This window comes from Aquarana catesbeiana, linkage group LG08 (genome assembly GCF_042186555.1).
Source record: "Aquarana catesbeiana isolate 2022-GZ linkage group LG08, ASM4218655v1, whole genome shotgun sequence".
NCBI classification, from domain to species: domain Eukaryota; kingdom Metazoa; phylum Chordata; class Amphibia; order Anura; family Ranidae; genus Aquarana; species Aquarana catesbeiana.
In genome coordinates, this window is record NC_133331.1 from 221,439,073 (window position 1) to 221,455,308 (window position 16,236).

The window sequence follows — 16,236 nt, forward strand, 5'->3', positions numbered from 1 at the left end:
AATTAGAAACTGACCCCATCCTCCGCCCTACTGACAAAGTCCACTGCCCCTATGACTAAGCCTTGGTGGGTGGGGTGAAATGCATCAGGGTTTGTAGTTTGGTGGAGACATGTAGGCTGAGGCCACTCTTTATCGTTTTTGCACCTGGGCTGGTCAGGAGTAGCGGTAATCCTTTCCTCTTTACATTTACTAGCCTTCTGGATTGATATCCAAGCCTGCACCCCATGCTCTGGGACACAGGGATATATTTTCACCTCTACTTTGAGCGGCGCCAAATGCAATATAGCTGGTCAAAGTCCACTGCCCTACTGACACTGTCCACTGATTAATAATATCAGAATGAATACAATTGGCGCAATGAGAAAATTGGCAAAGATAAAATGAAGCTGAACACTAAAAGATTTTTCACATAATCCAACAGTCGATATCATACAAAGGAGTGCAGCACAAAATTAGTGCTCATTAAAACATTTCATATGTAATAAAAAGTCCATATAAATCCAAATAAAACCAAAAGCAGAAGGTGGACTAATGCCCCGTACACACGGTCGGATTTTCCGATGGAAAATGTCCGATCGGAGCGTGTTGTCGGAAATTCCGACCGTGTGTGGGCTCCATCGGACATTTTCCATCGGATTTTCCGACACACAAAGTTGGAGAGCAGAAGATAAAATTTTCCTACAACAAAATCCGATCGTGTCAATTCCAACCGTGTGTGGCCTGTTCCGACGCACAAAGTGCCACGCATGCTCAGAAGAAATTCCAAGACGGAACAGCTCGTTCTGGTAAACGTTCGCAATGGATACAGCACTTTCGTCACGCTGCAATGTTAAAAATGGTTTAATACAGCGCACTCTCTTCTTCTTTATAATGTGACAAGAATTAAGTAGTTTTGCTGCTCATATTCACACACACTTCTCACAAAGTTTTATTTTTGTTTTTTTATTGGGATTCCCTGAATATATTGTTATTAGTTGTCACATCTGACAGTATTTTTTTTTTTCTTATTTAATTTTTTTGGGGATTTTAAGCCTTTTTTTTGGATTTAATGTTTGTATTTTTTCAAAGGCTGATCTTTGTTCAATGTTATTTTTATTTTTACTCCAGAATATTTTTGTGTGTGTTTTGTGTGTCAAGTTACCCCAACACCATTGATATCTTTTATTATTTAATCTCCAGGAGATTGTTTGTTGTTGGTGTCCCTTGTTCATTTCACATTGTATATTTGAAATGTACCTGAATCCTCACAAACCAACTGTCCTTTTTGAAGTAAAACACATAGGAGAGTATAATTCAAAACAAAAATCCTTTATTAAGGGCTCAGAACCAAACAAAGAGGAAGGCAACACTGGATCAACAAGAGAAATTAGCGAAGCCTGTGACCCCCACGGCAGACATCAATTCTTGAACATCAAAATTGGTGGCCTGAGGAGTCCATATGTAAGGGAGGGCAGTCTGGTCCAGAATTCGCAGAAATCCGGATAGCAGCAGATGACATGTGTGTCCCCAGGCTGTGGTACCACAAGAGGCTGCATTTTTTGGCCGACCAGACTGGATCCAGGGTCCTCACTTTCTGGTCTTCCTTTCACGCTTCATTCCCGGCTGTGGCTGTGCAGTTGGAGATGTGGTAGGAGGAGGAGTAGGACCTGGAGGAGGACTGGGAGGACCTGGAGGAGAGGGAGGACGAGGAGGAAGACCTGCAGGAGGAGGAGGAGGACCATCGCAAAGGTGTGTCTGAGCTGTCATTTGGCCCCTCATACCTTTGTTAAGAGCCTCCAATATGAGCGACTCACACAAGACTTGTTGGCCCTCCTCCATCCTCTGCATTTTATAGGCAATGGTGGCAGCAATGTCCTCCTCCATGGTGTGTGGTGCTCCCAGGACCTCTGTAGCCCTCCAAAAGAGTCCTCCGGTAGCCTCCTCTAGGGCACTCCTCCTCCTGCCACTTTCTCTTTCCAGGTGTAGGGGAGGGACCTGCAGATCAGCCAGCCAGCTCGGCCCGGCCACCTCCTGGTTGAGACTTCCCTGTGTATGAAAAAGGGACATGGTTGTAATGTTTTGCACTCCCAACTAACATCTAGTTAACATCATTGATTGGACAAGCAGAAATATTTACAGGAATGCTATACCTGGTTCAATCTGGGCTTCTCCACATGTTGCCTGGAAGGCCCAGGTTGGGCGTCAGAAGCCTCAGCCGGGGGGGGAGGAAGCGTGGAAGGAAGACTGGAGAGTGATGACCTGGGTTCAGTCTGGCCTGCCAGAAAATAGAGCCTGTTGTAGTACAACATCCTGGGGACATAGATGTCATCTGCTGCTCCGGATCTCTGTGAATCCAGGACCTTCTTGCGCTCCCTCAGATATGTGCTCCTCAGGCCACCAATTAATATCTTTAAATAGGTGATGTCTGCCGTGGGGATCACCTGCTTCACAATTTCACACAATTGCACCAGTGCTGCCTTCCTCTTTGTTTGGTTCTTGTAATGGGGGTGTTTAATCTCCCACAGACAGGGCAGCTCCCTTAAGATATCTATGAATACTGTCATGAAGTCATTATCTTTCAGTAAGATATCCATGTTCACTGCAAGACACAACACAAGACAAAGCCTAATGTCAGACAAAACTCTCCTAATCTTGTTACAATATAGGCTTCAATGTAGAAGCAGTATAGGCACAAGTTTGTCTCTTACCTTCGTTCTTACGATCGGCGCGTCCAATGCTCCTTCCTCCGCTCACAGATCGTACGTAATACGCACGCGTGTTACGCTTTATACACACTGCGCACGCGTGTAACTCCGCCCGCCCCTGACGTTCTTTCTAGTCTATTCCCCGCCCCTTTTCGTTCGGCGCAGTGGGTGAAGAGCACATGGCGGAGTTAGAGCAGGTGTGTGCTAATTATAGCAACGAGGAGGAGGAGGAGGAAAGCCGGAATCCAGACACGTCCCGATCCAGAAGGAGACATTTTAAGGCCACAAATATGTCCTTTGGGGAGATGTTGGAGATGGTCGACATCATGAAGAAGTCCGACTATGATGGAAAGTATGGGCCTTACCCCAACCCCAACATCAGAAAGGCAAAGATCATGGCGAAAGTGGTCAAAAGCCTTCACAAGAATTTCGGGGTACGAAGATCGAAAGATCAGCTCAGGAAGCGGTGGTCGGACCTGAAGTTAAGAGAGCCAGAGCAGTACCGAAAGATCCGGAGAGTGCTGCAAAAAAGTAAGTAGTTGTGTTGTGTTCCTATTCTTTCTGTCTTTATTCTGTTCGTGCTGCTCCATATGCTTTTCTTAATTGTAACGTTTAAAAGGGCAACTTTAATGTTCATGGGCCTATTATTCGTTCGTATCAAACATTTTTCTTTCGGCCTCTAAAACACCATTGTTTAGGCCATATGCATTTTCCCACATTTTTTTGGGGCCTACTTGGATGCCAAATATTTGTTTGTGTAGATGGGTTTGTTACTAGAATGAAATGCCAACTAGATTGTGTGTAAGGAGAGGACACTGAGCAGCTGTTTTCACATCTGGACACTGGAGCACTAGTGTGGGACACCAGAACACCATTTTTATTAGGGGGCCACACAGGTGCTCCAGTGTATACTATAGGGGGGTCTCCATCTCTGAAGCTTGTACTAAACAGGTAAAGTATTGCAGCATGACAAAGGCCAATAAAAAAAATACATCTTGGAACTCTGCCAAAATAGACAATTGTACCCCACTTCCAAGCAATGTTTCCTATTTCTAGTTCTGCCATCAAATATCTGTGTGCTAATTATACCATTTTTGTTTTACATAGGGGAGAAAAGACTCGGAGGACACCCCTCATCCGAGGAGACCAGAGACCCCCCACCTCTGGAAGAAGGTGAAATACCAACAACCCAAGCTGAGCAGGAGGAAGAAGAAGATGTGGTGGAGATTGGCACCACAACAGGTGAGTGTCTGCGACCACAGGCTCAGGTAAACGAGATGGATGGTGGCAGATTTTTGAGACCTGTTTTTGTTTTGTTTCTCTCTTTTTAGGTGATCGTGATGTTGTGGATCCAGAACGTTTCACATCAGAAAGTGCCCAGATCCTGATCGGGGAGATCATGGGGTGTAATGTCGAACTGCAAAACATACAGCAAAAAATCAATGATGTTATTAAAAAAAATAATAACATCATTGATGTTTTGGGGCGAATTTAAAACCCCACAAAATCACCTTTTTGGATTGTGGTCCAATCTTTTAACTTTTTTTGCAATGTTTAGAAAAGCCAAATTTGGAGGATGCACACAGTGTGCCAACATGTGCTATCTGCCATCACGGGAGATCAATGGACGCGTTTTGAGGGTGCAACCCCTTCCTCAATTATAAAGTAGCGTTGAGGAAGGGCTTGCTCCCCCAAAATACATCCCTTGATCCCCCCTGATGGCAGCTAGCACATGTTGACATTCGTAAATTGGTGTGCATCTTCCAAATTTGGCTTTTCCAGGGGTGATTTCCCCCCATCTGAACGCTATATCAAACACAGTTCCTAAATACTGATGTCTGATATAGCCTTCAGGTTTTACCTAATGTGAACTTTGTAAGTTCAAGTTTTTTGGCTTTCTTGTTGGTTTTACACAGGCCTGTTTTATCTGAAATGGACATTTAGATTTTTGATAATGCTACTGCAAAAATTGTTATACAACAAACATGTTGGTTTGTTTTAAAAACCTTTGGTAAATGCACATGTGATTGTGCAGGTATAAAAAAGTTGCTTACTCAAGAATGTGTGGATTATTGTCTCAACACTACAATACAACACTTTTGGGGTGATGTAATTGCTGTTTTCTGCAAAAATGGGTGTTATTTCCTAAGGGCAAATCCTCTTGGCACTACAAGTGCAGTTTCAGTGCAGTTGCAAGTGCACTTGTAGTGAAATGTGTTTTTGCATTTAGGAAATAACAGCCAACAGTGCTTTGTATAAGGTTACACAATTACGACATTTTCTGGACTCCACACATTTCTGTCAGGGTCAGCTAAAACAAACACAAGCAGTAAATGTCCACCAAGAATTTCTTTTTTTTTTATTATAAAAAAAAAGGCTTCACAGATTTGCTGGCATATTGATAGCCCCCCTACCCGCAAAGAACTCTAGGTAGCTTAACCAGACATCATGGGCACTCAGGGAGGGCAAGCCAGGACGGCCACTTTCAGGCGCCATCAGTGTGGTTTGATGTAGGATTCCGGCCTCAGGCCCAACTGAGCCAGCATAGTTGGCCGAATGTTTCCTTAAAAAGTTATGGAGAACACAGCATGCCAGTATAATATGGTTCAGTTTATACTCCGCCATATGGATGGGTGTCAGAAATAGTCGGAACCGGCTGGCCAGGATTCCAAATGTGTTCCCCACCACTCTTCGGGCTCTGGCCAGCCGGTAATTAAAAACCCTCTGTTCCGGGGTGAGGGTCCTCATTGGGAATGGCCGCATCAGGTGGTCCCCCAGCGCAAACGCTTCATCAGTAACGAACACAAATGGGAGTCTTTCCACATTGTCCTCTGGAGCTGGCAAGTCCAAGCTGCCATTCTGGAGACGCCTGTAGAGCTCCGTCTGGGCGATGACTCCACCATCGGACATCTGGCCATTCTTCCCCACGTCCACATACAAGAAGTCGTAATTAGCCGACACCACCGCCAACATCACTATACTATTAAACCCCTTGTAATTATAATAGTACGACCCCGAGTTGGGTGGTGGGAAGATGTGGACGTGTTTCCCATCAATTGTCCCTCCGCAGTTAGGAAAGTCCCACCGCTCGGCAAAGTGGGAGGCCACAGTCTGCCATTCCTGTGGCGTGGAAGGAAACTGTTGATGAAAAAACAATAAACATTACTATTTTTACTCTGAAACATGGCAAGCAGATTATACACATACATTATGGGGCAACCTCCAGATAGCATTTACTAAGGGGAATTTAACAACGCCAAAGTATAAGGTACACCTATCATATTCCCCCTCCCCCCCTCTCATGGGCCATTTCTAACATTATAGGGGGTGTGTGTAAATCTTGGACAGGTAACCCTCTTCACTTCATTGAGAGCAGAATGCCTAAATAATGGGTATTACTTTGAACAGCCCCTCCTTAGTTACACTATTGGCAGACCACTGGACAGGTAAGAAGTGTCTGAATACAAAGATATAAATACACACTGTACACATTTGAGGACATTTGGACATTCTGCTATTACCTATCAAGATAATAATAGGATACAAAAACTTTAAACAGTACCATTGGAAAGTATACAGGCAGGCCCTTGCACTACATGCTTTGGGGAATTCATCCATACATCTGAGCACTAAAGAGATGGGTATAGTGTGTATGGGTTTGGCAAAGTCAGCAGATAGATGATTGAGGATAGATAGAGAATTGGGATCAGCTGATTTAGCAGTTGGGGGAGGGAGGGTTACTAAAAATTATTTGGGGACACCACAAAAAAAAGCCTCTGGCACTCTGCCTGAATTTAAATCAAAAATAACATTTCCAAACATTTTAGGGGGTGTTTGGGGTAAAGCACTACTATGGAGCAGAAAAAATACATTGCTAAGTGACTACATGAGGTGAATATAGGGCAGGAGACACCATGCTGGGGAGGTTAGTGAAGGGCAAATATGTATGAAAGACCTAAAATAATAATTACATAAAAATCCAGCATGCATGAGGACAAAGGGGACATTCACAGCATATTACAATCATGGTAATTAGGGAATGAGGAAAGAAATACAAGATATTAGCAAACATTCAATACAATAAAATGTGATATAAAAGGATAAAAATCTTACCTTCATATACTCCTTCTGCAGGACCTGGATGATGGCAGAACAGGTCTCTGGGATTATGATACCCAGAGCCTGGGGGGAGATGCCTGTCAAGAACTTCAAGTCCTGCAGACTTCTCCCTGTGGCCAAATACCGCAGGGTAGCGACCAACCTCTGCTCCGGAGTGATGGCTTGCCTCATGCAGGTATCCTGCCTGCTAATATAAGGGGTCAGCGAAGCCAACAGACGGTGAAACACGGGGTCCGTCATCCTGAGAAAGTTCCTGAAATCATCAGGATTATTCTCACGGATCTCACGGAGCAAAGGCATATGAGAGAACTGGTCACGCTGAAGCAACCAATTCTTGGTCCATGAACTCCTCCCCACCCTGTTCATGGACTGGACTTGTGTCAAGGTCAGGACCCCAACACCAAGCCCCCGCACAGCACGAACTCTACGAGGAGTACGCATACGAAACATGGCTAGAAAACGGTCGGCTGCTCAGAACGAAGTAACAGAACGCACTGAAGAACAGCAAGGCCTGTGAAGAGCGACCTGAAAAACAGTAACGAACGAACAAGAATACAATGACTACCTAAAGTCACGCGGAACTTGCTGCACGCACTGAAGAGCAGATACAAACCCACAAGCACAAACTGAACGGCAGAAAACGATCTGAAAGCCACGAGTCTGAAAAAGCATGAATCGTCTCTCACCAAACTTTTACTAACACGAGATTAGCAAAAGGAGCCCAAAGGGTGCCGCGCTTGGTTCTGAACCGGCCTTTTCTAGTCTCGTCGTACGTGGTGTACGTGACCGCGTGGTTGGCGATCGGTAATTCCGACAACTTTGTGCGACCGTGTGTAGACAAAAAAAGTTTGAGCCAACATCCGTCGGAAAAAATCCATGGATTTTGTTGTCGGAATGTCCGAACAAAGTCCGATCGTGTGTACGCCCTATAACAGTGGCAGAAAGCAAAGAGTCCCAGTGAGAAATTTCACTGCAAGGGTGACTTTCCCTCCCACCTCCAGCACACTCGCTTCGCTCACCTCTAGGAGTGGATCGCATGTTCCATATGGGTTTAATCTCCAAACACGATCCAGATACACCGTTTGATATCTCAGGGGTATAATATTAAGAGAGAAGCAGAATCTAAGTGCACACTGATGATTTCCTTTTAAAACAGCTTTATTTAACAAACAAATGGCTACTCACATGGACTTCAAAGAAACAGCGCAAATAGGAGCAGACACCTTAAGCATGGAGGTTCAGGATGACAGCGGGTGACGTCAGAACGTGGCTCCTTCCCCCGTAATCGTTACATTCACACAAACTTCCTCAGCGAGGCTGCACTGTCCACTGCTTCACTGACACTGTCCACTTTTAAAGTAAGCTAAGTTTATATTTTTTACAGTGACAATTGTTTTATTATATTGGTTTTAGTTAGGGGGGCCCAGGTCAACTTTTGCACCGGGGACCACAAGCTTCAAGCTACGCCACTGCCAAGAGGAATATCAGGAGGTGAGATTTATTATAAAATGACAATACAAATGAATCCAGTCAGATGGTGGAAGGTGGTGGATGGTCCTGAGAACCTAATACACAGAAAAAAAATACAAGCAGAAAAGGGCGCCTCCATCTAAATGTAAGCTGTGATAAAATGCGATATTTATAAAAATATTGCACTCATTAGATAGAAGTGTTCAGTGTACATGTCATCCGTCATCCGTGGGAGTGCAGTCATCAGAAGAACTGCAGATATCGGCAAGTAAGCATCTGGCAATGGCAGAGTGGTGCTAGGAAGTGGCAGACGTCAGACAGTTAGCAGCTGGATAGAAGGCCACGAAGACTGCTGGGAGCTGGAACGCAAGCTAATCCGGCTGTGTGGTGGCTTCAAGATCATCGCAACCCACTCAGCATAGATCTCCAGGACTCGGCTCACCATGAGGATGATGTCACTACACAAAAGGGGCGTGTTTGTGTTTCAGGGCCCCTCCCCTTTGTCAAACCGATAGTGGGAAGTAAAGCTGTGTGCACAGTACATTTAAATGGAAGGTGGAGGTACTCCTCTCAATATTTGACTGTAAGCTGCGAGGTGTGATCTGGCAAATGGCAAAGTGGTATGTCATGAGGAGAAGGTTTTAAAAAAGAGGAAAGTATACTTATATTTTCCTTAAGGGAATAGGTTATTCTTGTTCTAGATGTCTCTAGATGGGTTGTGATGTGTTAACCACTTCCATACCAGGCCCTTTCCCCCCTTCCTGCCCAGGACAATGTTTAGCTTTCATCGCTGTCACACTTTGAATGGCAATTGCGCAATCATGCAACACTGTACCCAAATTTTTATCATTTTCTTCCCACAAATAGAGCTTTCTTTTGGTGGTATTTGATCACCTCTGAGGTTTTAAATTTTTGCGATATAAATAGAAAAAAAACATCAATTTAAAAAAAGAAAACTTATGGGCACTGATAGGTGGCTCTGATGGGCACTGATAGGCGGCACTGGATAGGCAGCACTGATGAGGAGTTACTGACAGGTATTACTGAGTGGCACTGATTGGCACTTTGGGGCACTGACAGTAATTACTGATGGGGCACTGGCACTCTTTTGGGCACTGATCAGCACTGCTGTGGGCACTGACAGGCATTTATGGGGACAGGCTGGCAGGTGTTGGGCACTGATTGGCAGCTGATGGTGTCAGAGAGCTCCCTTGGGCAGACGCGCTGTTGGTGGGCATAGCGGTGCGTTGGCGCGCGTCGGCGTGCATGCGCGTCGGCGTGCACGCGCATCCGGTGTTTGGCGCCAACCTGCCTATTTAGGCCGTCTGCACAGGGGGCTCGGTGCTGTCCTATCTTCAGCTCCCTGTATCCCTGCACCTGCTTCCTGTTTCCTGTTTCCTGTTTCCTGTTGAACCTGATCTCCTGACCATCGGCCTGTCTTTGATTCCTCCTTGCTTGCTGCCGGCCACTGATCCCGGACTGTCCTGACTACGAATCTGCCTGCTCCTTTGCACTACGCTGCCTGCCTGTTGCCGACCTCTGCCTGTGACCCGACCTGCCTGCTCCACTCCTGCTCTGCATCTGCTGCCTGTGCTTCAGTTACTGGAGATCTCCATAATCACCTTTACCGGGATCCTTCTGCAGCTAACCGCCAGGCTCTCATACCATTCTGTGCTCCCGTGCCTCCTATCCATACTACCAGGGGCCGGGAACCAGATACGTAAGGGAGGCCTTCCCCTGCTACATCGGGCTCGCCTGTCTGCTACGTGGAAGTCTGACAGTATCGGACAGCCATGTCCGAGCCCGAGCAGGGGACCTCCCCCATGGAGGAACTGTGTAGACACCTGGCGGGTCTTACACAAGCTGTGAAGAGCCTCCAGGAAGGCTACACAAGGTTGGAAGAACAAATCCAAGTCCTGTCGGCTCCAACCTGTCCGCAAGCCTCCTCATCGGCCGGAGCAACATCCGCACCCTCAGTAGTTATGCTACCCCCGGAGCCTAGGGTACCCATACCCGAGAGGTTTACCGGTGACCGCAGTAAATTCCGGGCCTTTCGCAATGCCTGCGAACTATACTTTGCCCTGCAACCCCGGACCTTCTCCCTGGAGGCAACCAAGGTGGGCTTCGTAATCTCCCTCTTATCAGGTGAACCACAGACCTGGGCTCATCGCCTCCTGGAGCAGAAATCTGGAGCTCTGGACAACCTTGATGCTTTCTTTACCATCATGTCCCAGTTGTATGAGGATCCCCAGGTGACAGCGACTGCTGAAGCCGCCTTGCACGCCCTTCAACAAGGGCGTAGAGCCGCAGAGGACTATGTGGTGGAATTTAGGCGGTGGAGCTCCGACACAGGTTGGAATGATGCGGCCTTACGTTACCAATTCCGCATGGGATTGTCTGATCCTCTGAAGGATGAGTTAGCACGGGTCGGTGTACCCCAAACCCTGGATGAACTCATCAACCTGTCTATCCAGATCGACCGATGCCTCAGAGAGCGTCGCTCCGAGAGGTCTTCCAGCCAATTCCGCCCTACCTGGATGTTACTCAAGGTTCCAAGCTCTCCCAGCCAGTCCTTCCCAGCACCGGCCGCACCAGTTCTTGATACCTCTGAGCCAATGCAACTCGGTCTGTTCCGTCCCTCTCTCAATCCAGAAGAACGCCAACGTCGAAGAGTTAACAACCTCTGCATGTACTGCGGGGAGCCTGGACACTATGTGAGGTCTTGTCCAAACAAGACACGTAAGTCACCTAAGCCGCTGTCAATATCTTCAATTTGTGCTTCTGCTCTCTCTAAACCTGCTAATCATCTTGCTCTCTCTATCACCCTACAGCTCCCAGGAAAGACTATGCCAGCTACAGTCATAATTGATTCAGGAGCCTGCAGCTGTTTCATTGACCTAACCTTCGCTGCCAACCATCACATCCCTCTCCAGTCTAAAGTTCGGGGACTTTCTGTACACCTCGCTGATGGCTCCTCTCTTCGTTCCGGTCCCGTCACGCAGGAAACCATCCCTTTGTTAGCCACCATGGGCTCTAACCATCAAGAACTCCTGCGCCTGGATGCCATCTCCTCTCCTCTTTTCCCCATCATACTTGGGATGCCATGGTTACAGGCCCATAACCCCAGCATTGACTGGTCTAGTGGAGAAGTCAAGTTCCTTTCTGACTACTGCCGGCAACACTGTCTTCATACCAGTCCTGCTGAGACTACCCGACTACTCTGTTTAGACGCTGAGTCCGAGTTACAACAGTTGGTCCCTGCACCCTACTGGGACTTTCTGGACGTTTTCAGTAAGAAAGGAGCAGAGACTCTACCTCCCCACAGGCCGTACGATTGCCCAATCGAGCTATTACCTGGAGCAGAAGTTCCCTTTGGAAGGATTTTCCCACTAACAGAGCAGGAGTTGGACACCTTAAAAATATATATCGATGAGAACCTGAAGAAGGGATTTATCCGTCCATCTAACTCTCCGGCCGGGGCTGGTATATTCTTCGTGGAGAAAAAGGACCATTCCTTACGTCCTTGTATTGATTATCGGGAGCTGAACAAAGTAACAATCAAGAATCGTTACCCTTTGCCTTTAGTGCCTGAACTTTTCCAGAGACTGGGATCCGCAGTGATCTTTTCCAAGTTAGATCTCCGTGGTGCCTACAACTTGATCCGTATTCGTGAAGGAGATGAGTGGAAGACAGCTTTTCGCACCAGATTTGGACATTACGAATACCTTGTTATGCCCTTCGGCCTGTGCAACGCACCTGCTACGTTCCAACACTTTGTTAATGACATTTTTCGTGACTTCTTGGATCTATATGTTATTGTCTACTTAGACGATATTTTGATCTTCTCCTCCTCAGTCTCAGATCATCGCAGGCACGTCAGAAATGTGTTGGCTCGTCTCAGGCAGCATGGACTTTACGCTAAACCAGAAAAATGCCAGTTTGAACTTCAAAGCATCCAGTTTTTAGGCCTAATCATTTCCGTTGAAGGTATAAAAATGGATCCGCAGAAGGTATCAGCCATTCTGGAGTGGCCCGCTCCCTCCGATAAGAAAGGGGTTCAAAGGTTCATTGGCTTCTCGAACTTTTACAGGAAGTTCATTAGGGGCTTTTCTGCAATAATTGCCCCCATCACTGAAATAACCAAACAAGGGAACCGATTCCAGTGGTCCCCTAAGGCACAATCCGCCTTTGAAAAACTCAAGGAGCTGTTCACTTCTGCTTCAATTTTGAAACACCCAGATCCTGCCCTACCATTCGTCCTGGAAGTGGACGCTTCAGAGGTTGCAGTCGGAGCTGTTCTGTCCCAACGGCAAGGCCCAAAGACCCTTCTCTACCCAGTGGCCTTTTTCTCCCGCAAGCTCTCTTCTGCGGAGAGAAATTACGATGTGGGTGATCGGGAGCTTCTGGCCATCAAATCCGCCTTGGAGGAGTGGCGTTATTTACTGGAGGGTGCAGCATATCCTATCCTGGTCTATACGGACCATAAAAATCTGGAGTATCTCCGAACAGCCAAGAGACTGAAACCTCGGCAAGCGAGGTGGGCCCTATTTTTCTCCAGATTTCAGTTCCATATAACATACAGACCTGGTTCCAAAAATACCAAGCCGGATGCTCTGTCCCGTATGTTCCCTGATTCCGGCAGACCTGTGCATCCGGACACCATCCTTCCATCCGGAAATTTTCTGTTACTTCAAGAAGATCTACTATCCCGCATAAAACAGGCCTCTGCAAATTGGCCCCCAAGTTCCGGAGAGGAAGTGAGGACCCAGGATGGTCTTTTTTGGCACAAGGGTAAAATTGTGTTCCCTGAAGATTTGAGGGTGGCAGTGCTAGAGCTCTGCCATGATCACAAGATGGCTGGACATTTCGGTGTGCTAAAGACAACCGAATTAGTGCAGCGCACTTTTTGGTGGCCTCTGTTGGCAAACGATTGCAAGAACTATGTCGAATCTTGTACTACCTGTGCTCCAAGCAAAAATAGCCGAACTAGAGCCTGGGGTCTGCTAAAACCGTTACCCGTCCCGGAAAGACCGTGGAAGATGATATCAATGGATTTTATTGTAGAGCTTCCTCAGGCAGAAGGCTTCTCTACCATTTTTGTCGTTGTAGACAGGTTAACCAAGATGGCTCACTTTCTGCCTATGAAGGGCACGCCTTCGGCCATGGAGACAGCAAGGGTCTTCATTAAAGAAATCGTCAGGTTACACGGAGTCCCAGCAAATATTATATCGGATCGTGGTGTTCAGTTCACCTCTCGGTTCTGGAAGGCTCTCTGTGATTCCCTGGAAATCGAGCTGGCACTCTCCTCTGCTTACCATCCCCAGACTAATGGGCAGACGGAGAGGACTAATCAAACTCTGGAGCAATACCTCCGCTGTTTTTCATCTTTCTCACAGGATGACTGGGTCTCTCTTCTGCCAATTGCGGAGTTCTCTTATAACAACTCTCTACATTCGGCCATTAAGCAAACACCCTTTTTTGCCAACTACGGCTTCCACCCGTCCTTCCTGCCCAGGTCTTTACCCGAATGTACGATCCCTGCAGTTTCTGACACTATGGACTTTTTTCTTTCTAACAACAAACTCTTGCAGGAAACCATGGCCAAGACCCAAGAGTATAATAAGAGGATGTTTGACAGGAAGAGGCGGGGAGAGCTCATCCTGGAACCTGGCAACCAGGTTTGGTTGTCCACGACCAATGTAAGAATGGCCTGTCCTTCAAAGAAATTGGGTCCCAAATTCATGGGCCCGTTCTCAGTCAAGAAGAGAATTAACAATGTGGCCTATGAACTCAACTTACCCAGTACTCTGAAGATTCATCCGGTCTTCCACATCTCATTGTTGAAGCCTGTTATACCCAACACCATTGCTGGCCGAAGTACTGACCCACCGGAGCCCATAATTGTTGATAACAAAGAAGAATTTGAAGTGGAGGCTATATTGGATTGTAGGAGGAGACGCAACCAGTTGCAGTATCTGATCAAATGGAGGGGGTACGGACCGGAGGATAACTCCTGGGAGCCAGAGGGCAACTTACATGCCGAAGAGCTTCTGAGGACTTTCAGGAGTACTCATGCTGCCAGATTGGCACAGTTGGACATCTGGAGGCTGCCCTTGAGGGGGGGGCACTGTCAGAGAGCTCCCTTGGGCAGACGCGCTGTTGGTGGGCATCGCGGTGCGTTGGCGCGCGTCGGCGTGCACGCGCGTCCGGTGTTTGGCGCCAACCTGCCTATTTAGGCCGTCTGCACAGGGGGCTCGGTGCTGTCCGATCTTCAGCTCCCTGTATCCCTGCACCTGCTTCCTGTTTCCTGTTTCCTGTTGAACCTGATCTCCTGACCATCGGCCTGTCTTTGATTCCTCCTTGCTTGCTGCCTGCCACTGATCCCGGACTGTCCTGACTACGAATCTGCCTGCTCCTTTGTACTACGCTGCCTGCCTGTTGCCGACCTCTGCCTGTGACCCGACCTGCCTGCTCCACTCCTGCTCTGCATCTGCTGCCTGTGCTTCAGTTACTGGAGATCTCCATAACCACATTTACCGGGATCCTTCTGCAGCTAACCGCCAGGCTCTCATACCATTCTGTGCTCCCGTGCCTCCTGTCCATACTACCAGGGGCCGGGAACCAGATACGTAAGGGAGGCCTTCCCCTGCTACATCGGGCTCGCCTGTCTGCTACATGGAAGTCTGACAGATGGGCACCTTTTGATTGGGGCTGTGCTGATAATCAATGTTCTGATTATTAGTACAGACCCCCCCTCTGACCGGGAGAGCCGCCAATCGTCTCTTCCTGTCAGCGTGAACTAAGGATAGCTGTTTACCGGCTCTTCCTGGTTCATGCAATGATCAGATGTGATTGGTCACAGCTGATCACGTGGTAAGAAGCCTCTGTCGGAGGCTCCATACCATGATCAGAGTTGCGGTGTGTCAGACCGACACACATCACCTCCGCGGGCACGTGTCGGCTGTGTTATCCTGATCACGTCATATGACGTCCAGTCAGGATATCACAACCACTTTGCCGCTGTCATTCTGCTTTATGGCGGGTGGCAAATGGCTAAAGTAGAACTATAGGCAAAACATTTTTTTTTTCATTTTGGTTTAAGCAAGAGAGGATTTTAACCTCTGTTTTTATTATTATTGATATTTGTTGTTATTAATTAGTTACATTCCACTCGTTTAGATACGGCATTCGTTATTTTAGATAATTCAAAACATCTGATAAATCTGTATTCATTATGTTCACTAACAGCCAAATTTGAAAGGAAATTCCAATACCTATAATTTAATAGTTTGTTTTTATTAGTTATTTTAGATTTTCAAATTTTTGGACTTTCAAATGGCGAATTTCCGAATATTTGGAAAAACTTGTAAAACAGGTATTCGTTTATTCAGATATTCCCAAATTAAGTATTTATCAAAATTTGTTAAAAAAAAATAATTCGGAACTAAACAAATTGCACGTGTCTACTTTTTTCAGCTACCTACAGGAACACCACTATCTGTATGTGATTGTCATATTTACTTAATGTGAGTTTTACCATTTTTTTTTACTATTTTAAAATTAATTTTGTGAAACAGTTTTACACTATGGAAGCCTCTCTTGCATCTTGTTTGAGTCAATTGGGAGACATGCCTATCAGTTGGAGGAAGGTAAACATCAGATGTGACCACTCTATTTAGATAAGTGCTGCCAGATCTGTGTACACAGGGGTCACTGCAATCTTGAAAGGATCTGTATTGAATGTCCTTACGGGTGTTGTTATTTTCCCTATCGGTTGGAATTTTTGTCACTGCATAAATTTTATCATCATGTGTTGGTGTCACTTTGGATTAAGAAGATTTTCATCTTCCTTTTTTGAGCACAATTTTTTTTATCACTTTCTATGGACTTTGAGCCCAGGTTTACACTGACATCGGGATTGAAATCGTGCAAGTTCAGCTGATTTCATTCACGCATGTCAGTA